This window comes from Equus caballus, chromosome 15 (assembly GCF_041296265.1).
Source record: "Equus caballus isolate H_3958 breed thoroughbred chromosome 15, TB-T2T, whole genome shotgun sequence".
NCBI classification, from domain to species: domain Eukaryota; kingdom Metazoa; phylum Chordata; class Mammalia; order Perissodactyla; family Equidae; genus Equus; species Equus caballus.
The window spans coordinates 93481378-93505227 of NC_091698.1; the positions used below are offsets into that span (position 1 = coordinate 93481378).

At 37.5% G+C, this 23850-nt stretch overlaps 1 long non-coding RNA gene across 1 annotated transcript; it reads left to right on the forward strand.

Annotated features, from left to right (window-relative positions):
- The first annotated feature begins 4777 nt into the window (after nt 1-4777).
- Nucleotides 4778-10225, forward strand: LOC138917905 (uncharacterized). Its single transcript, XR_011426561.1, has 3 exons — nt 4778-4987; nt 6390-6477; nt 9802-10225. It is a non-coding gene; the product is annotated as an uncharacterized lncRNA (long non-coding RNA).
- Nucleotides 10226-23850: the final 13625 nt, after the last annotated feature.

A 23850-nucleotide genomic window follows, 5' to 3' on the forward strand; every position in this document is an offset into this window, starting at 1 on the left:
CAAAACCAAACCAAAACAAAACTGGAGTCATGAGTTGTTATCATACAATAGCTGACATTGACGATCAATGTGCTCTTCTCCCAGTAAAGAGGAGAAGAAAATTTTGAGATTCACAGAGAGCCCATCTCTAGTAGCTCAATGAGAAGCAGAAATATGCTCTCTGCCTTTAGCTAGTGGAACCATTTCAGTAAAAGTCAAAATGAGGGTTTATCCATTGGAGAGTAAATCTAAATCTCTGTGTCTTTCTGTCAAGAATCTCACGACCTCCTCAGGCCCCCCAAAACTAAGCAGTCAATATACTTCAGTGAAAATTTTACTTAGTCTTTAAAGCTCAGGAGATGGATTAGGAAAGAGATGAGTGTGAGGTGGTGGACGCCAGGTCTACCCTAAAGACATACTTTGAATGTAGGTGGTGAGGTTGTTGTTGTCTGTGTTTGCTTTGTTTTGTTTTGTTTGGCACACCTCAATCTCAGGAGCTCTTCTCCTGGGACAGTGAATAGGTTGGCTTATTTCCCGATATTGTGTGTGTGCGTGAGTGTGTGTGCACGAGTGTGTGTGCACATGCTAATTTGCCCTTGCATGTATGTGCTTCTTGTTGGAAAGGCAGTCATTTTTCAATAGACACAATATTCAGAACAATCATTAATAGAAAATGGAGAACTTGGTTGTCTGCTCCAAAATCCCCAGACTCTTTTAATCTCCTTTTCTCTGTATAATGACTTTTGAGACTTTGATTTCCATGAATATCTCATATTTGTACTTTGTGTAAGGATTTTGCCAGTGAACTTCAGTAAGGCCTTCTTTGACTCAAGCGTCCTCTGCTAACCTACTAGTTTAACTTCCACCTCATGATCCAGTGTTCCCATTTTGGACATCTACTAAAGCTCCTGAACCAACCAGCTCACTAATTACTCAGACAGGGTCTCCTATTTCCTCAGCCCCACCCCTTCCCCAGATCCACTGAGTGACAAGTCACGTTGTATCGCTGAAATGGAAGCAGATGCAAATAAAAGACAGGCTCTGTTCTCTGAACTTCCATGCCAGATTCCTATCCACGATGATACAGAAAGGGTTCAATCCATAAGGAAGTCTAGTAGAATTTCATTTGTCATTAAGATAAACAGACTAAGACTAGAGTTGAGGCCCAAAATTAAGCTTCATGTGAACTAACCAACCTCAGACCGTATAGACTGGATCTCATACCTAATGGTTTGACCTGAACCTTATACATTTGGGGGCAAAGCGTCCTACCTCTGAGTGTGTCACTTGTTTTGTGAAGGGCTCCTTTATAAAGCAATGGAAGCACTTCAAGTGCAAGGATGGGAGCACGACTACAGGAGTAGTTTTCTAGCTTTTAAAGCTTCTGCATTTCATCAGGCCTGGAAAACCAATCCACATTTCACAGAATTTTTTCCATGTAGCAGCAGAACAGATCATGTGCCTATACTGAGAGGTTTAAAAGATATTATGCTAAGTGAAATAAGTCAGGTACAGAAAGACAAATACAGCACTATCTTACTTATACGTAGAATTTAAAAAGATTGAATACTTAAAAGCAAAGAGTTGAAGAGGGACTGGGGTAGGGGAGATGGGGAGGTGTTGGTCAAAGTGTACAAAGTTGCAGTTATGTAGGGTGAATAAGTCTAGAGATCTAATGTACAACATGATGACTATAGTTAATAATACTGTATTGAAAACTGAAAATATGCTAAGAGAGTAGATTTCAAGTGCTCTCATCACACACACAAAATGGTAACTGTGAGGAGATGATATGTTAACTAGCTTACTATAGTAATCTTTTCACTATGTATACCAAATCATCATGTTGTACACCTTAAATATGTACAATTACTATTAATAAAATAAAATATTTTTTAAAATGTGGGTCCAGAAGAATGTCAAAAATTTCCCAGAGGCAAGTCTTCTTTTCTTTTTTTCTCCTTTTCCTTCCTTCCCTCCTTCTTTCCTTCCTTCCCTCTTTCCTTTCTTTCACATGACTACAGTATAGAAAAATGCCTGAGAGAATATTTCAGGAGACAGAAGGAAAACAGATGCTCCAAAAGACACAAGTCAAACTGTCCAAAGAGAAGAGAATTGGCAAAGGGAAATAAAACTATACTCTCCTCTCATTTCACAAACATGAAAAGAGTTCTGTAAGTTTTTTTGTTTATTTTTGCAAATAGATAGAAAAGATTGAATACAGCAATGGCCAGTGTTGGTTGAAGAAACCCAAAAGAGAGGAGTGGAGACAGCCGTGCTGTTCCCTGGGACACGGTGATAGTGGGGAGGAGATGTGTATGAAATAAGCTCTCTTGATGTCAGTTAAGCTAATACTGTGGAGAAGAAGAAAAATAAGTTTTGCCAACCTTGGGAACCAATCATCAAGTTAAAGTTAAATTTTGTCTTCCAGTTAAAATTTTTTATTTAGCTCTGCTTGCATTTCTCATATTCCTGGGAGTTCTGGCAAAGAGGGTATTTGGGGATGCCACCCTGGCCACAGGAAATTAAAATATCATCTTGGTAGACTTATTGAAAATTGTACCAGGAGAGATTCTCTGATTTTATAGAACACAGCCACTTTTTGGCACTCAGATCTCACTGTATGAGCCAGGCAAATTCATTTAGAGGAAGTAGCATTCTCTCAAGGGCAACATCCTGGATTACACTCAGGCCATCGAAATAAACATCTTGGATTCAGACAAAGCACAGTTCAGTCTTGAATTTAAAATTTTAATTTGAATGTTCCTCTTGCAATGAACAAGTGCCCCAAACCTAGAGTGTGAAAGCATATGGTAACGTCTCTCACACAAGATTTCGGGCTCTCACTGGCTGTGAGAATTAATAACAATAAAAATAACAACTTTTTGGTGTTTGAATGGTTTGCACAATTCTTTCACATGTGTTATCCCATTAGACTTTCATAACAACCCTATGCGGTAGGCAGTGCAGGGAATATGATTATGCTCTTTTCATAGGTGTGGAAATAGATCCAGTTTGGGTAATCAGCCAGCCCAGTATCACATCATGGGTCGGTGACAGAGCCGGATGACAGATCCATATTGCAGCTGTCAGCTCCAGTGCTCCAGTCACTCCACTGTGCTGCCGTGACAGGGCTCTGTTGTTTAGTTCCCCCTAGAGAGTAAATTTAAAATTCTTAAAGCCCCAATACCATATATGCTTATCTTTAGAAATAAACCAAGAGACTGGGGGAAATGTGACCTACTACCCAGCAAGACTTTAGGAACAGAGGCAGTGGAAGCAGCTCTGTAGATCAAGAGAAAGCAAGCTGAAGCCCTCACCTGAGCTGGGGAGAAAGGAGAATGTGGAGTCTGCCTGAGCTGACAAAGTTACTGAATCATCTGTGTACATTTAATGAAAAGACAGAAAAATGAGTCTCAGTGGTTAAGATTTTCTGGAAGGTTGGTGAATGAATGGGATCATTAAGGAAAAATCTAGATCTATCTGCTTTTCAGCCCCATGACAGTTTCTCTCAGCTGTGTTGCCAATTTCCATTATCTTACACAGATTTGAGGCAGCTTCTGCACTAGAAGTGGCTGCTGCCCTAATAGAACCACCAAATTCCTTCCAAATGTGAACATGGTGTCTGTTTATGGTGCTGTGACTTAGTTATTATAAGTGCTTGTTATTGCAAGTTGTTGTATTGGCAGGCTAAGGTAATTAGGGGTGCGGAGGTCAGTATCCTTGTACAAGAACAGTAATGGACTACTATACTAAAGTGCTCTTACTTAACTGCTCTTAGCTACCACCCATGGTCCTAAAGGTGCTGAACTACTAAAATAGTAATAAATAGCTAAATTTTTTCAACAAATATTTACTGACTGTGTACTGTGTTCCAAGCACTGTTCAAAGGACATCACATGCATTTATTCATTTGATCTTCACATCAACAGTATGAGACAGGTTCAGTTAATATGATGATTCCCGTTTTATAGATGGAGAAAGTGAAGCACAGAGAAGTTAACTGGCCTGAGGTTATAAGTTAGTATTAGGGAACAGAGGATTACAAAACAAGGAAGTCTGATTCCTAACCGACTCTGTGGTTGTGGATAACAACGGGGCGTACAAACCCATCCTCAGGTGTTACTAGAGAACATATACAAGAGTCTGCAACCTTCTGGGACAGAAGAATTTACCCAACTAGGGCAGCCAGATTTCTCAAGTGAAAATACAGGATTCCCTGTTAAGTTTGAATTTCAGGTAAGCAACATATAATTTTTTAAGATAAATATGTCCTGTACATACTTGGGACATATTTATCCTAAAAAAATATTGCTATTTATCTGAAATTCAAATGTAACCAAGTATTTTATCTGGCAACCCTACCCCCAACCCACGATTGCCATCTTGCTGCATGAGTCAAGTTCTCCTTATTTAGATACTCTTATATTTGGGTAGTTTTGACTATTCTTCCTGCAATTCAGTCATTTCTGTGAGATCTTTATTAATCAAAGTGGGTAAGGGCAACCAAAGTAAACCCTTTGGGGTCTCTTCACAGTGAAAGCTTGGTATCTCCCAACACCTCCCCCGGGTAAGCTCCCTGAGAGATGGCGTCTTATCTTCACTCTCAGGCAAGGAAATACCTTGAAGGGAGTGGCTTGGACAAAATTCTCTCAGATCCTCTTCCCATATGTTATTTTTCCCTAAGATAGGATTTATCACAAGCCAGAATTTCAATGTATTAAGTGTCTCTTCCTATTCAGCAGCTAGCAATGTTTAGAACCCTACCCAAGCCCAGTTTTCTCTCCCTTCTCTTCAGAGGTTGCTGTGAGCTGCTAGAATGTGAAGACCTTGGCATCTGGCCAACCACCTGAGACTTCTTGGTCCTGTCCTTTCTGGAAACAGCCAAAAGAACTGACCACTCCAAAGCCAACTTCCTGCCATGTGTGAGATTTTCCAGAAAGTGAGCCATTTCATGTTTTTAACCCTCCAAGCAAGTTGATGGGTTCTGCACACCACCTCCTGAAAGGTAAGTTACCTGTGGCCCTTCCCATCAAGAGGACCAACATATCGGGTGTGAAAAATGACTTCTGCCACTGCCACCATTTGAATAAGAATTCAGTTTACCAAAACTGGCTTTTTACCCAGCACTTTTAGTGTAAGGCCACTCAAGTTTTCCACAGCAGGCATATAGTGAGCACCCAGGAACTGCTTAGAAAGAAGAGAAGTAAAGAATCCAAGGTCCTTATGGTGTAGAAGAGCTGGACTGATGGTTAACTTTCTAGCCGGGTGAAGGCAATTAGGAAAAGTTATTCCCAAATATGTTCCTTGTGGATCAATTGCTGGAAAAGTTGACATGTGACCTGGTACCCTTCTAGGGTGATTTAGCTACAGTGAGGAGGCAGAATAGGAACCAGGGACAGTGAAAGCTCTTATAATAGTATAGGGCCCATGATCTAGCTACCTGGGGATGCCAAAGTCTGAGTGTTTAAAACTTCATTCAGAAACAATTTCTTTCTTTCAGAGAGAAAGTGGCTACAAAATTGTAGAAGTGGAATATTAGTTTTCTGTCACCTCTAAAGCTTTTCCAAGTTGGCTAATTAAATTATACCTTCCAACAGAGAATACAAACACAATTTCAGGTTCTAATCTCTCAGTAATCAAGCGTTCTATTATTAATATCCTCTTCCTTTTTCTGTGCTTAATTGCTCATTGTACTACATGTGGCATTGATTAGCAGTAGGAAGAGTGTGTTCTGTTTTGTTGGCTTGTGAGAAAAGTGGCTATAAAAAGGCATTGAATCAAAAAGCAAGTTCTATCCAGCTGTGATATGGTGAGTGGGGGGTCTGTATCTGAGGAAGCAAAGCCAGTCAGCTTGTTTAGTTTAAAATAACAGCATAAAGTCCATATCTGCCTGTGAAAAACCATTCTTGATCAAACACGACGCCAAATCAACTGGGAGCTTTTAACAATGGTTTATGCAGAGCTTTGTAGTTCACAACACAATTTTTGGCAGGTATACTTTTGGTTAATCTGGACCATAAATCTGTGAGTTAGACATTTTAATCCAGATTTTACATATGAAAAGTCTGATGCTTAGTAAGATTAAGCAATTTTTATCAGGTCACATTTGAACACAGACATTGCAATTTCCAATCTTAGACTCTTTCCATTATTTTACACTGTCTCCCAGCAACAGTGAGTCAATTCAATGTAATTCATCGAACACTGATTGGGCAACTACCGTATTCCATAAACCAATCTATGTACTATGAGGCAATTCAAAAAAATTACTTGTAGAGGCAGAGAGCTCTAACAAGATGCATATTTGATTCTGATGTGTTATGTTACACATACAAGATACTGAAGACTCAAGGAGGAAAAAGGTACTCAGAAAAGAAAATTTTTAGTCTTTCCTTTATTTATTTCAGTTGGCCCTTAAAAGATAAGACACAATTTAACAATCAGCAACGAGAGAAAGGAATAGAGACAAGATTCAACACTCTGTAGAGGAAAAAGGTAAGAGAGATCTTATGTTGCAAAAATATGAGTTAACGTAATTTATAAGACTGTAAAGTACTTAAGAGAATAATTGAAACCCAAATTGGGTCCATGTGAAGGAATTTAAGTTTATTGGGTAAACAACAAAAAACTTTGACTATGTCTCCAGAAATATTACTACACAAACTGTTTCAAATTGACTTTTTTCCCCATATGTAAGAAGAAGAGAGCCATTAAAAACATGTCAGCTACTAGGGGGTGTGACAGCGTGCTTGGATTCAGCCCCCTAACAGAACTGTGCATTTTCAACACAGCCTCTCAGCAGTCAGTGCTTGTTAATTTTGCCACTAATACCTGGGACTATCATTTCTCTTTCCGTGTAGAATTTCCTTTCCAGGATCTGGACCAGATCATCTCCGTGGCTCCCTCCAACTCTAAGGTTCCGTTCTTTGCTTCTGTAACCTAGGTCAGCTTTAAGGAAGGCAAAGTTAATTAATCCACTAGGTTTCTGAGTACAGAATATACTGCTTCGAGCTCACTGATTTGCCCTGGAGGAAGAAAGGCTTGAGGCAGACCTGTGTGTCAGCAAGGAAACAATCTCTCCTGATGTTAAACAGAAGCAACAGCAGAATTCTTGTTTTGTTTTCAATCTTTAATAGAAAGCATTTGGCATATTATCATTAAGGATGATTTTAGCTGTAGACTTATGTACATACCCTTTATTGGGTTGAGAAAGATTTCTTCTATTCCTATTTAGCTGAGAGTTTGGATCAAGAGTGGATGTTCAAATGCATCAAATGCTTTTTCTCTATTTATTGAGATGATCATATAATTTTGGATTAGGTGCTGAATGTTGTGAATGTTCTGCTCCTGAGTGTCTGGATTTTGTTGTCTTCCTTTAAAGAGTATTAAAATTCTTTTTGGCAGGCAATTAATTTACTGAATGATCAACATGATCCTTTCAAAACTTGATTTTAGTCTTTGCTAAGGTGATCTATCATAAAGCTAGTTTATTCCTACTTTCAAGGTTTAATAAAGTGTGATGGTCCCCAGGTTCATAATGAATGACCCTGGTATTCAGCATCCCTTTTTATGCTGGTAAGTGGGAAGTTGGACATCTCCTAGCCCTGTGTTAGCTCCAGTTTTGTTCGGTTTACTGGTCTCTAGTGGTTGCTCTTTCCCTGGAAGTTGTCCTTTGCCTTGTCTCATGGAGTTTTACCCTAAACAAATTAACTTAGTATTCAGCCTAAGACTCAAGGGGACCCCTAAGTTAGTTTCTAGAACTCTTTCTCTGCATTGCCCTCTCCCCTCTTGTACTCTGCCCTTAAAATCACATCCATCGCAGTCTTCGTTGAAATACAATTCCTTGGTTACTCAGCTCATCAAAACTGGTCTTATTTAGTTGGGTTTCTTCTGCATGTACCATAGTCCAGAAAGTGCCTACAGACAGAAAGCTAGAGTGATATTAGAGTTCACTTTGTTTTCCTTAGTTAGGGATCACTGACCTACGCTGCCTACTGTCAAATAGCTGAAAACAGCTGCTTCATTTTTTCCCAATTTTCTTCCAGGAGAACCATTCTGGTACACAGTACTTCATCACCACTAAACAGTGTACTTGTTCAATGTAATATCAAACTTTTATTATTTCAGGAAATTTTTCTTGAATTATAGCTTCTTTGATATTCATTCCATTGCTTTGGTTTTCTTTTCCAAGGACTCCTACTATTCATGTTTGACTGTCTGCCGAACTTCAATAACTGTCACTTTCTCAAATAGTTTTCTCTTTTCTTTTTTGATTTGTAAAACTTCCAGAAGATCAAATTTGGACATTTTATTTATGTGAAGTTATTGTTTTCTCCTTTTTGTACTCTTCTTTTAGCTCACTATTTAGAGGCATTTGCTTTCTATTCCTCCATGCTCCCGCAACAGCTCTTTATCTGACAGCAATTAGTTTTCTATAGTGACGTCTAAACGACAACTTATTCTTTATTTAAGCTGTCACTCTGGCTGAATTTCACACTTCTTCACACTTTACTCTTTTTGAAACCTTCTACCCTCTGGAGCCGTGACGCTACTCTTTATGGGTACTCCTACATTCTAAACATTTCTTCTCAGTCTCCTTTCTGGGCATTACCTTCTCCATCTACCACGCAGTTTTGAAAGTTCTACTCCTGCCTCACAGTTCTGATTACACTACCATGCCCTATGTGAGTTCGGATATCCCCATGTATTTGTGAATTCTGTACAGATTTTCTTTTCTTTTCTTTTCTTTTTAAGGATTGACACCTGAGCTAACACCTGTTTCTGATCTTTTTTCTTCTTCTTCTTCTCCCCAAAGCCCCCCCAGTACATAGCTGTATATTCTAGTTGTAGGTCCTTCTGGTTGTGCTCTGTGGGACACCGCCTCAGCATGTCTTGATGAGCAGTGCTAGGTCCACGCCCCAGATCTGAACAAGCAAAACTCCAGACCGGTGAAGCAGAGTGTGCAAACTTAACCACTCAGCCACAGCCGGCCCCTCTGTGCAGATTTTCAATGGTAAGTTTCCTGCAAGAGCACTCTTCTAAGCTTTAGAAACTGATCCTTCCATATCATCCTCATTGCCCATTTCCCAGGGCAGAATTTCTCTCATCAGGTCTTCTAAATGTTTTTTTCACTTCTAATAGGTAGCCTCAAATTGATTTTCCACCTGGGCACCAGAGTACTTGATCTAAAATACAGATCTAATCATTTACTGTTCTCTATAAAAATTCTTCTTTTCTTCCTCATTGCCTTAATAATAAACTATGCTACACAGCCGAACAGCCACCTACCTCTGCAGCTTTATCTCTTACCATTTTTCAGCCTTAATTTTACACCGTGAACTGCTGGGCTACTTCTCATTTCCTGTACACAGCATGCTTTTTCACACTTTGCATATTTCTCAAGCTGTTCCTTCTGCCTGATGTACCCCAGTGCCTCCTCTTTATCTTGCTAATAACTCATATTTCAAAATTCAGCACAGATATTATCTCTTCCAGGAAATATTCTCTGGACAGGTAGCCCGGGCAAGTGATCTTCATCAGTGCTATTACCACACCCTGTGGTTACCTCTATGTCTCCAGTTAGGACATTCTCTATGGTGATTGTGACTTAGCAGTATTTTCCCTGGGATTGTGCAATCTTACAAAGAGCTGCTTTGTAAATCTAAATCCTACTACAGTGTCTGATCCACACTGTGTTCTTGAGAGCAGTTATGAAACCACACTATCAGAAGCAATATACTCTTGTGTAACCCGAGACACATACATCTCTATGAACATTAGAGATGCAAGAAAACTAAGTACAACTCTCTTGTTTTACAGATGAAGAATCTGAGGTACGTGATGAATTCTCAACTGGAGCAAGAATATCTTGATTCTGACTCTGGTAATATTTTCAGGGATATTATTCTGGGTATGATTAGAAGTTACAAAAATGTTTTCCCCTTCACATTATTTACTTTAAAATTCCAGCCAGGCTCTGCTCCATCCTGACTATTAATGTCACAGTGATCCTTTGATTTGATTTGTACATTCTTTAAATTGTATACACTGTGTTTATGACATTCAATTTTACTCTATATTTTTAAATTTTCCAAGTTATAATTTTCTTCTGAAGCTATTGTCTCAATATTTGACCAAAGCAATAAGGTGTTGACTTTTCTTAAGATAATGTACTGTTTGGCAAAGTGTGATGGTTTCTGTATCCTGAACCTCTCACAAATAATAAAGAGATTGTTTGCCAGACAACATATTTATCCATTTTTTTTCCAGAAAAGATACTAGGACTCAGCAGTAATGTTTCTGTTTTTCTTTCTTTTAAAAAACAAATTTTATTGCAGTAACATTGGTTTATAACATTATATACATTTCAAGTACACCTAATTATATTTTGATTTCTGTGTAGATTACACCATGTTCACCACACGAAGGCTAATTACAATCCATCACCATGCACATGTGCCTAGTTGCCCTTTTTGCCCTCCTCCCTTCCCACCTTCTCCTCAGGTAAACATCAATCAAATCTCCATGTGATTGTTTCTTGTTGTTTTCATCTTCTATTTATGAGTGAAATCGTACAGTATTTGACTTTCTCCCTCTGACTTATTTCATTTAGCATAGTATAGACCTCAAGGTCCATCCATGTTGTCACAAATGGCCAGATTTCATTGTTTTTCATGGCTGAGTAGTATTCCACTGTGTATAAATACACCACATCTTCTTTATCCATTGGTCCCTTGATGGGCGTCTAGGTTACTTCCAAGTCTTGACTATTATGAATAATGCTGCAATGAACGTAGGGTTGCACGTATCTTTATGCGTTCATGTTTTCGTGTTCTTCGGATAAATACCCAGCAGTGGAATAGCTGGATCATATGGTAGCCCTATTCTTAATTTTTTGAGGAATCTCCATATTGTTTTCCATAGTCACTTCACCAGTTTGCACTCCCACCATCAGTGTATGAGTGTTCTGTTTTCTTCACATCCTCTCCAACGTGTTATTTCCTGCCTTGTTAATATAGCCATTCTGACAAGAGTGAAGTGATATCTCGTGGTAGTTTTGATTTGCATTTCCCTGATAGCGATGTTGAACATCTTTTCATGTGTCTATTGGCCATCTGTATATCTCCTTTGGAGAACTATCTATTCAGATCTTTCATCCATTTTTTAACTGGGTTATTAGTTTTTTTGTTGTTGCTGAGATGTATGAGTTCTTATATATTTTGGATATTAACTCCTTATCAGATATATGGTTTGCAAATATATTCTCCCAATTGTTAAGTTGTCTTTTCATTTTGTTGATGGCTTCCTTTGCTGTGCAGAAGCTTTTTAGTTTGATATAGTCTCATTTGTTTATTTTTTGTATTGTTTCCCTTGCCTGGTCAGACACGGTACTTGAAAATATGCTGCTAAGATTGATGTCAAAGAGTGTACTGCCTATGTTTTCCTCTGGATGTTTCATTATTTCAAGGTCTTACATTCAAGTTTTTAATCCATTTTGAGTTAATTTTTGTGTATGGTGTAAGATAATGGTCTACTTTCATTCTCTTGTGTGTGGCTGTCCAGTTTTCCCAACACAATTTATTGAAGAGACTTTCCTTTCTCCTTTGTATGTTCTTGGCTCCTTTGTCGAAAATCAGCTGTCCATAGATGCATGGGTTACTTCTTTTTTTTTTAAGGTCACTTCTGAGCTCTCGATTCTGTTCCATTGATCTGTGTTTCTATTTTTGTGCCAGTACCATGTTGTTTTGGTTACTATAGCTTTGTACTATATTTTGAAATCAGGGAATGTGATACCTCCAGCTTTGTTCTGTTTTCTTAGTATTCTTTTGGCTATTCAGGGTCTTTTGCTGTTCCACATAGATTTCAGGATTCTTTGTCCTATTTCTGTGAAAAATGTTGTTGGAACTTTGAAAAGGATTGCACTGAATCTATAGATTGCTTTAGGAAGTATGGACGTTTTAACTATGTTAATTCTTCCAATCCAAGAGCCCAGAATATTTTTCCATTTCTTTGTGTCTTCTTCAATCTCTTTCAAGAATATTTTATAGTTTTCAGTGTATAGATCTTTCACCTCTTTGGCTAAGTTTATCCCTAGGTATTTTATTGTTGTTGTTGCAATTGTAAATAGGATTGTATTCTTAATTTGCCTTTCTGAAACTTCATTGTTAGTGTACAGAAATACAAATGATTTTCGTATGTTGGTTTTGTATCTTGCAACTTTATCATACATATATGCTGCATACAAGAGACATTTCAGATATAAAGACACTCACAAACTGAAAGTGAAGGGATGAAAAAAGATACTCCATGAAAATGGCAATGAAAAGAAAGCTGGGGTAGCAATACTTACATCAGACAAAATAGACTTTAATACAAAAACTGTAGCAAGAGACAAAGAAGGGCACTACATAATAATAAATGGAACTACCCAACAGGAGGATATAACACTTGCAAATATCTATACACCCAAAATAGGAACACTTAAATATATAAAGTAATTATTAACAGACATAAAAGGAGAAATAAACAGTAACACAATAATAGTAGGGGACTTTAACACTCCACTTACACCAATAGATAGATCACCCAAACAGAAGATCAACAAGGAAATATTGGCCTTAAATGACATATTAGATGAGATATATGCAGAAAATTCCATCCAAAAACCACAGAATACACATTCTTTTCAAATGCACATAGAACATTCTCCAGGAGAGATCACATATTAGGCCACAAAATAAGTCTCAATAAATTTAAGAAGATCAATAATACAAAGCATCTTTCCAAACACAATGGTATGAAACCAGAAATCAACTACAGGAAGAAAACTAGAAAAGCCACAAATTTGTGGAGATTAAACAAAATGCTACTGAATAACAATTGGGTCAGTGAAGAAATCAAAGGAGAAATCAAAGAATATCTGGAGACAAATTAAAATGAAAATATGACATGCCAAAATTTATGGGATAGAGCAAAAACAGTTCTAAGAGGGAAGTTTATAGTAATACAGGCCTACCTCAACAAATAAGAAAAATCTCAAATAAACAATCTAACAGTGCACCTAAAGGAACTGGAAAAAGAGCAAACATGGTCAAAATCAGTAGAAGGAAGGAAATAATAAAAATCAGAGCAGAAATAAATGAAACAGAAACTAAAAGAACAATAGAAAAAATCAATGAAACTAACAACTGGTTCTTTGAAAAGATAAATAAAATTGACAAACTTTTAGCTACACTCACGAAGAAAAAAAGAGAGAAGGCTCAAATAAATAAAATCAGAAATGAAAGAGGAGAAATTATAATGAACACGTCAGAAATACAAAAGATTATAAGAGAATACTATGAAAAGCTATATGCCAACAAACTGGATAATCTAGAAGAGATGAATTCTTAGAATCATATAACCTTCCAAAACTGAATAAAGAAGAAATAGAGAATAGAGAATTTGAACAGACCAATCACCAGTAAGGAGATTGAAACCTCCCGAAAAATAAAAGTTCCGGAACAGATGGCTTCCCTGGGGAATTCTACCAAACATTCAAAGACTTAGTACCTATCCTTCTCAATCTCTTTCAAAAAATTGAAGACGAGAGGAAGCTTCCTAACTGATTCCACAAAGTCAACATTGCCCTGTTACCAAAACCAGGCAAGGACAACACAAGAAAAAAGGCCAAGATCACTGATGAACATTGATGCAAAAATCCTCAACAAATTACTAGCTAATTGAATACAACAATACATTAAGAAGATCATATACAATGATCAAGTGGGATTTCTTTCAGGGATGCAAGGATGGTTCACCATCCTCAAATCAATCATCATGATCCACCACATTAAGAAAATGAAGAATAAAAATCACCTGATCATCTCAATAGATGAAGAGAAAGCATTTGACAAGATGCAACATCCATTGATGATAAAAACTGAATGAAATAGGCATAGAAGGAAAGTAACTCAACATAATAAAGGTCATATATGACAAACTTACAGCTAATGTCATTCTCAATGGAGAAAAACTGAAAGCTATCCCTCTAAGAACAGGAACCAGACAAGGACGCCCACTTTCACCACTCTTATTTAACATAGTATTGGAAGTCCTAGCCAGAGCAATCATGCAAGAAAAAGAAATAAAAGGGATCCAAGTTGGAAAGGAAGCAGTGAAACTGTCACTATTTGCAGATGAGATGATTTTATATATAGAAAACTCTAAAGAATCCACAAAAAAACTTTTAGAAATAACAAATGTTTTTCTTTTTTGAGAAATCAACACTAACCATGGGTTGATCTGGGTTAGAATTTAGGGTTTAGAGTACCCAGTCAGAGAAAACAGAATCCTAAGAAAACAAACAAACAAATAAAATTTTCTTTATACTGAGTATGGCAAGAATGGAATTTCAGCTTTGAATTAACTGGTATCAAACTATAGATAAAAGCACTGTTGAAAGGTTTTTGAAAATACATCTGAGGAAATGATAATTCCTAATAACTCTGAGTTCTTCTGAGCTCTGGGCTTTAGCAGACCAGCTGTTACCAAAGCAGTATATCTGTACTTTATTAACTTCTTGGAAAAATACCCCTGATGAATGTTGACAACAATATATCCTCAAGTTTTATTGAGACTTTGATATCAGAAATGTGTATGTAAAAAGTCTTCAACCGTCTGTTACCAAATGGCAGTGGCATTGCCTATCCTTTACATACAGAACCTCACAGTAAATTATTTGTAGAATTTTAGCTAAAGGGAAAATATATTTACTTCTCCGATAAACTGATAGGTTTCTAAAGTGATGCTTCTAAATTCAATGTAATTCAAACAATATTTATATCCTCTTATTTTGGAGTCACTGGTTTCAAGCAATAGAAACCAGATCTGGGTCACCTAAACAAAAGGCATACACTGGAAGTTATAGTGGGGGTGCCTAGACTCTATCAAAGGCAGAAACCAATGCCTATTTGGAGGGTTAGAAACAAAACAACAGCAGTGGCGTCACAGCATTCCACAGTCTGATCAGGACGCCGCCTATGGGAGAAATACACTGTAATATTTGTTTTGGATCTTTGACCTGCACTCAAACTTCAGACTGCCAGGAGAGAGTGTTTCACTGCGTGTAGTTAGGCCCTGGGCTCGCCCCCGGGAGAGCAGGGCAGGGAGAAGCATTTGACCCCTCAGGCTTCTACAGCAAAAAGTTGGTACATAGATTTTCTTTCCACTGAGTCATCACATGAGGCGGGAGGGGTGATTCTCCAAAAGTGAACTGAGGGGCTATTTGAGAAGGAGGAGTAGGTATTGAGCTGTCAAAATATGACAAGGGTCCTCTGTACCTGATTCTCTTCCAGCTGCTGGCAATGGAGAAAGGAAAAAGTGCTTGGCTTCGTAAAGTTTACAGTCCTAAAGGAATTTTTTAAAAATTGAGGGGAAAAAAGCCTCAAATGAAGTGAGTGTTATGAAAAGACAAGGGGTTCTAACCCAGTCAACGAGAACCACATTGTTTGTTTGTTCATCCTGGCTTACAAGAGATTGAAAGGGAAACTGTGCCCGTTGTGGTGACGGTTACTGCTACTTCCTGGTACTATCCTCTTCTCTTTCTTCTGGTTTCTCATTTTCTATTTTAACTACCCTTTGTTTGTGTGCAAGTCATGTATATTCATATTTTAGAATAGAAACTAAAATAAGAGCTTCCATTTATTAAACACCCACTGCTCACCAAGCCCTAGAAACACAATATAATTCTAAGGCAAACGTTATTATTCATACCTTACATATGAGAAAAGGCTCAAGACATTCAGTGTGTGGCTCAGAGCTAATGAATGTCAAAGCCTAGATTCTAACATATTTGTATGAATTCAAAAACCAAATCCTTAAGTGGGAGAACCATATACTATAAAATAATAAATACATAGTCAATATTTTCTGACATTTATTACAGAAATGGGAAAACACTAAAAGAATGCCAATAAAGGATTCAGGTAAGTAATAAACATATTCCAGTTTGTAGTTACACGTTTGTGGCTTCTGAGACATTTCTCCAATATCTATGGCTGGGATTTAAAAGCATCGACTAGAATTAAGAAGCCTGAGACTGCACTTCCACCATCACTGTTTTTCGTCGTTCTGGCCATAGGGAATTCACTTAAATCTAGTTAAACATTAGGTTCTCGTCTACATCATAAAATAATATGTCTCTCACAGGTGCTGTCGTGAAATTTAAATAAGACGATACATGTGAAATTATTTTGTTAACTTTGGATGTTGTAGAAATGCGCTTGTGTTTACTATCTTAATTATGTTCCCAGGAGTAGTAACATGTGCATTACAAATCTTCCCAGTGTTTCTTCCTGTTTTTCACAGTTTAGAACTGTGATTGTTTATTTCAGTGACTTAGCAAAAAGATAAAATAATTCTCCTTGAAATATAGGAATCATTTCACAGCTCCACGTCAGTGCCACTGGGGTTTTCTCTCCAGGCTGTGAAGTTTTGCACCATTTCTTCTGTAATTCGCTGCTGACTTGGACAGCGGGCCTATTTTTCAGTGGGAATTAACAAGCGCCTTTTGCAGAGAGGCATTTACTGGAAGGGGAATCACGTCTCTCACGTTCACTCTCCCTGGTAATTTTGTCAGTTAGCCTTGTCTCAACATTTGTGGAGGGGTTCTGGGTGCCCTGGGACTATTTCTCCTCTCCCTTTTGGAAAGATGACTTAAATTCTCTATTTTCAAAACTGTTGTCATGGTGGCATTTCTCTGTGGGGACAGAAACTCAGTGAGAAAGAGCTCAGTGATTCACTGCGCTTGCACGATGGATTCACGACACTGTGAAGCTATAAACCACCTCAGGGATGATCGGGAGAGAAGAGGCTCTGTTCACCAAGAAATTGGTCCTGATTAAGAATCAGGAATCAGTTTTTATCTTTCTGTCTCTTTGTCTCTGTCTCCCTATCTCAATCGCAATCTCTCTCAGTATGTCTCCTGCCCTCCCACCTTGCATCTTTCCTTCCCTTCTTCCCTCTTAATAGTTAGATATAGACACATTAATTTTAAGACATGTCCAAACTCATTCAAGATTTTGGGATTTGGCTCAGTTTCCTTCAGTTACCAGGGCTTCCAATCTCACCATGCCTCCTTTAGGCGTTTGTCCTCAGTCCTACAAAGAGAGGTACCAAACAGAAAGCTAAGCACCTTGACCCTCCATAGAGGCTAAAATTATGTATGTCACTGCTGAGAATCAGCCCAGTAGGGAATTGGGAGGGATGGTGGCTATTGTAGTAATGAAAGAGAATTTGGTGAATACTGCATGGGCTCAATTCCAGTACCACCACTTACTAGCTATTTGATTTCGAGTGAAATAGTTAATTTCTGCAACTCTCAATTTTCTTATATTTAAGTGGGAGGAAGAAATAATAATTTTGTGAGGGTTTCGTAGGCATAAAAATAAAGATTGTGAGTTGGATGGTTCATAGATTGAGTGGCGATGAGGAGCTGTGGTTGCTTCCTGAACTAATGGGCCCCGCTGCCCCCATCTCTGCCCAGGGACAGAGTTACCTTTTCACAAGATGCTTTGTGTGACTTTTCTCTACTTCACACTTTTTTCAAGTGTTGATAATGAATTCTCCAGTCCTGGTACGAGACAGTCACATTGGACAGCTGGCTATTTCCTCAGCTTCCAGAAGCCTCTCAAGTACATGTAGAAATAAGGGTTCCCTCTTTATTCTTTTGAGCACATGTCAACAGATCAGACCAGCCTGTGTCTTTGTGTTGTATTTCTTCACCACATGGACAGATCAGTCAGCTCACATATTAATGGAGCAAATTGTACCAAGAATCTAATGAATTCTTAATAAAAGGACATCATCTGTCAACAATTCCTTTGACTCTTCCCTACCTCACTCTTTCTCAGATAATTTCTTCCATCTTGAAGGGAGTTCTACAAATATTTGATAATTAAATAGTGAATTTTAGAAATAATAATATTGTGAAAGGGGAAATGCTTTTCCTTCCTTCCTTTCTTCTTTCCTTCCCTCTTTCTTTTTTTCCTCTCCCTCCTTCCCTCTCTTTCTCCTCTTTCCCTCCCCTCAGAATAATTTAACACCAATACTTGAGACAGATATGGGCTGCCAACAGTAAAGAAAATGAAAATGCTGCCTCAGCCACAAAAGGTAAATGGGTGGCAAGCTGTATAGTTCATATAGGTAGGACATAGCTGATGCTTATTTAAAATATGGGTTTTGTTATTTTGACAATTCATATGATTCTAAAAGCTGCTATCACTTGTGCAAGAAAAATAGGCAATAACTAGATGAAAATGTATGTAGTGTCAATTAAAAGCAGATTATGGGGGCCAGCCTGGTGGCACAGAGGTTAAGTTCATGTGCTCTGCTTCAGAGACCTGGGGTTTGCCAGTTTGGATCCCAGGTGCAGACCTACATACCACTTATCAAGGCATGCTGTGGCAGGCATCCCACAGATAAAATGAGGAAGATGGGCATGGATGATAGCTCATGGCCAATCTTCCTCAGCAAAACAAAAAACAACAAAAAAAGAGGAGGATTGGCAGTGGATGTTAGCTCAGGGCTAATGTTCCTCAAAAAACAAAAAAAAGCAGATTATGTAAGTTTGAAGGAAAATCTAAGTAGGTTGATGCAAGTAAAACTGTCAGCTAAAGTTAAAAATTAACAGTACAACCAAAGTTACCCCCAACAAAGTCTCCACACTACTTCTAAGGTCATTTTCAGAATTTACTTAGTAGTGAACTTGACATCAAAGGAGAAATATCTTGATGCCATGTGCCATAGATATGACCATATCTCCTGTTGGTGAAAAAGAAAAAAACACTAGGCAAGTTGAAAGTATCTATCAGAGATAGCTTGAAAAACAAATTTTAGGGGCTGGCCCAGTGGCGCACTGGTTAAGTTTGCATATTCTGCTCTGGTGGCCCGGGGTTCACTGGTTCGGATCCTGGGTGTGGACCTAGCACTGCTTGTAAATCCATGCTGTGGCTGCATCCCACATAAAATAGAGGAAGATGGGCATGGATGTTAGCTCGGGGCCAGTCTTCCTCAGCAAAAAGAGGAGGATTGGTGGCAGATGTTAACTCAGGGCTAATCTTCCTCAAAAAAAAAAAAAAAGAAAAACAAATTTTAGGTTACTGAACAGAAACACTTGCATAATTGGTTGAGGATCTAAAACTTAACTGTTGGGCAAATGTATGGATATCAGAGTTTTGATAATTTGTTTTTAAGTCTGCGTTTTGGCAAGGCAGACTGGCCCTGAGCTAACATCTGTTGCCAATCTTCCTCTTTTTCTTCTTTTCTCCCTAAAGCCCCAGTATGTAGTTGGATATGCTAGTTGTAAGTCATTCTAGTTCTTCTATGTAGGATGCCACTACAGTGTGTCTTGATGAGTGGTGTGTAGGTACACACCCAGGATCTGAACCCGCATGCCTTGGGCCTCCGAAGTGGAGCACACGAACTTAACCACTGGGCCATGGGACCAGCCCCGTAAAGATTTGATAATTTTCTTGAGCTTGCTTATTTCATTTTTAATGATGTAACTTGCAACACATACCAATCTATAAAATATTTGAGGGCAAAATAATCAGTGAAGAAATTTAACTTTTAACAATATTTGTGAGTTTTTTTCCACTTTGGGCAAATCCAGAATAGAAAAATATTTTCTGCATGACCAGAAAATACAGCATCATTCACTAAGAGCCCCATACCTCTGGGAGTTAGAGACTGGCTCTTGGAGTTTCAAGATTCAATAGTTGTTGTAAGCAATACATTTTGCTTAGACAATACCATCTCCGTTAACTAATTTATAATGAAATTAGGAACTGATTTTGAAAGCCAGCGCTACTGGTTCAGCTGAGGAAAGCTACCTGTAAGTTTTTCTGAACTCAGTATTGAATTTTTTTCTAATGATAAAATTATAATAAAATGATAAAATGAATTAATTCATTTTTTAACTTCAGTAATAAGAGGAGGGTTCATAAAAGTGACATATTTGGTTTTTCTAAGTTGAACACTTGTAATCAATAATTCCAAAGCAGAATTGTTGATGATTTTGCTGCTCATAAAAAGAAAGCTGCTGTAAGAATGACACCTGTGACTTGGATAGGGAGACTTGATTGTGGCGGCTGCGAGTGTTTTGAAAATTTTTGATCATTTACATGTGATTGAAATTAGAGGGCTAATGATAAAGATGGAAGGGCTTCAGTGAAACCTCCTCACTCCAAATGTCTTTTGCTAAATGTTCTCTTGTCATAGTAAAGGAAATGGCTCATGGATTAAAATCAAAATTAGCACAGCTATAGCACAACAGATTTGACTTTCAATAAAAAGGTACACTAATTGAAGTTTCCATCCAAGGGGTATGAAGACATTGCATCATTACCCTTCTGTGGCAATGCTCAGAACTTCACGTCTCATGAATTACTGGGGCGATGCAAATAAAATGTTGCCATTATATCCACACATATACACGAGCCTGAGTTTATGAATTGCTAGAAGAGGAGAAAAAATAAAGAGAAATGGCCTAATTATAAATCTACTATGTATTTTCTGCTTTCTTTGTAATTCAACATCATTCTACCTGTTAATTCATAAAATACGTGTTAAACTTTCCTTCATTCCAAATAATTAGCTCAAAACATTATTTTTTCACCTTGGAAAAAAATGCTCAGTATCCCAGTAAAGAGCCTGTAAAGCGATACACCCCAGGGTTAGTTTTGGACGGCAGGATGATGAAAACCTGCATTTTCTACTTTATGCACATCTATATTTGAAACTTTTTGACCAGAATATATAAAATTTATGGGGAAAATTTTAAGTTTAGACTATTCTTTGAAAAAGGTTCTGAAACCTATCTAAGTTTTAAAGTAAGACAGGAATAGTAAAGCATAAGGGCAAAGGTGCTGCAAGTTTAAACAAGGTTGTTAAAGGTTGTTCCCTCAGGCTCTGGCGTCATTTGCTCTGTTTAATATATTCTATCTTTGAGGGAACTTTATTGTATATGTTTTTAAAGATTTTATTTTTTTCCTTTTTCTCCCCAAAGCCCCCCCGTACATAGTTGTATATTCTTCGTTGTGGGTCCTTCTAGTTGTGGCATGTGGGACACTGCCTCAGTGTGGTCTGATAAGCAGTGCCATGTCCGCTCCCAGGATTCGAACCAATGAAACACTGGGCCGCCTGCAGCGGAGCGCGCGAACTTAACCACTCGGCCACGGGGGCAGACCCTATTGTATATTTTGACAATATTGCACGCTGACTTTAATTGAAAATGCGTTAAAGGTCTATGTGCCGTATTGAGGGGTGGGAGGTCAAATTTGCATGAAAAACAATTCAGTTAACTTTCTTAAATCCCTCTATATTGTCTTTTTACGTTTCCTGATGCCCACTGGGTTCATACTCAAGCAACATCGCTCCCTTATTCCTGCTCAGGGCTACTTGCTCTCATCTGAGTGACAACTGTGGTCATTCTCCAGATGTCTAGGCTTTAATCTTCACCTTTTCAGTCTATCCTACTTTTTCTAGTTATATCTATCCCTCATTGAAAAACCTTCCATTGTGCAGAGACTATCAACACGAGCATGACCTTGCCTCAGCTGTCCTTTAGAGGTAATTCAAATGAAAGTTCTAAAAAACTTTTGTACACAAGCAGTCAATCACCAAGTATATGGATTTCCCTACATTTAATTTAATATCTAATTAATATTTGTCTGCCACGGTGCTATGTTCTATGAGGATAAAAGAAATGGGATACATATTAATTCGCTGAAATCAAAGACAGCTATTTGTTTCCCAATAACCATTTCCTTCTTCTTTCTTAGTAATAGAATCTGCATATTTTATCAGGGCATATGGCCATCTAGAATAAAGACTACATTTTCCAGCCTCCTTTAGGTTTAGATATGTCTGGATGACAAAGTTATGAACAATATGATGTAAGGAGAAGTGATATTTCCAACTCTTCTCTTTCTGCTGGCTCTAATGCAGATGGAGTATCCATCTTGGAAGAAGAGGTGACCTTAGGAATGAAGTAGCCATCTTGGATGGAGAGGTGAACTTGGCAACGGTAGTCAGATGGCAGAACTATAAAACTGAAGGATTGGGGTCCTTAACAGGAGCACCAATTTATAATTGGAATGCCTTCTTAGAGAAATAAAATTCATTTACTTAAACCACAGTTACTTTTTGGTTTATTATCACCCATAGTCAAGTTTAATCCTTATTTAAATAGCCATCAAAATAATTTATATAAGACTTATTAGAAAACAAATCTTATCCAAAACATTTTGGGCACAATACTTTTCAGAGCTTTTTTTCTTTCACCAACATCTTAAATGAAAACAGTTGCTAAAGCAATGTTTTTAACTCTTTGTCACTTTGCCAATGTTTTCCTTTGGAAAACAACTATAGCTCCAACTCCAGCTTTAGCGCTGTTTAATCCCGAGTCTGTTTGTATTTTATAATCTGTCCTGTAGTTTCTCTTAAAACATTTCTCTCTGCTTCAGTGAGCTTCATCCTTTAGCACCACACAATTTAATAGAGAATGTTGAGCTGAAACTAGGTCAAGCGGAATTAGCTTCCAGTCCCTAACCTTATGATGATATTAAGCAATTTACTTTCTATCTCTTGTACTAGGAACAACTACTCTGCCTTCATGATAGAATTTTTATAGACATTAAACGAGAGGATGTAAGTGGTAGAGTTTTGCAAAATGCATAGCTTTTTCTATTTTACCATAGCAGGCTATGCAGTACTGTGCAGTTATGAGGGTTGTATATATCCTAATCTTTTCGATCCTTCTGCTCCAATATTTATTAAAAATATTTTAAAACATTTGATACATGTGAATAAATATATATAGTATGTATATCTATGAAGGAAAGTTAATCTTAAAAACACCTATGAACATTATTGTTATCTAACAACCGTGAACATTACAAATATTCTAGAAACTTTCTTTGTGTTTCTTCTCTATCCTCTCCCCTGCACCTCTCCAGAAGAAATAGCTACTGTGAATTTTGTGTTTATCATCTTTAGGTTGCCTTTATTTTTCAAATAGTTTTATTATTCATGTATATGTATCTAAGAAAGATTGTTTTGGTTATTTTGAACTTTTTATAAATGGAATCATTGTATGTGTTTTCCTGTTTGCTTTTATGAGCCTGTTTTTCTAAAATTCATCCATACTATTGTGTGTGACTGCAGTTCATTCATTTTTCTTGCTGTGTAATGCGTGTGAAATGACATTCATTCTTCTATTGATGGATGTTTGGGCAGTCTCTAGGGTTTTGTTGTTGTTGATTGTCCTTTTGTTTTGGTTTGTTTTGCTATTACAAACAAGCTGCTACGAACATTCTTATACATATCTCCTAGTGTACATGTATGGGGACTTCTCTAGAATTTCTAGAATCTAGAGTAGATAATGCTAGAAATAGAATTTCTGTGCTGTGAGTAATTGCATTCCAAAGTGATTTATATCTTTTGGTTCCTTTGAACTGTGTATGTGAGTATCTATTAGCCAGCAGCCTCTCTAACACTTATCAGACTTCTCAATTTCAGGCAGTATAATGGGAGAAAAATAGTATTTCATTGTGATTTTAATTTACATTTTTCTGATTAATAATGACAAACATCTTTCTAGATTTTATTAACTTGTGTTTCCCATGAAAGACTATTCGTATCTTTTGCTTATGTTTTCTATTGTATTATCTTTCCCTTGTTGATAAGTAGGATACTTTTATAAATGTATTTTTAGTACTATCCTTTCTGACTGTATGTGTGCAAAATATCTTCTTCAAATTGTAACTTGTTTTTTCATTCTCTTTTGGGAACTTTAGTGGAACAAAAGTTGTTAAGTTTAAGATAGCT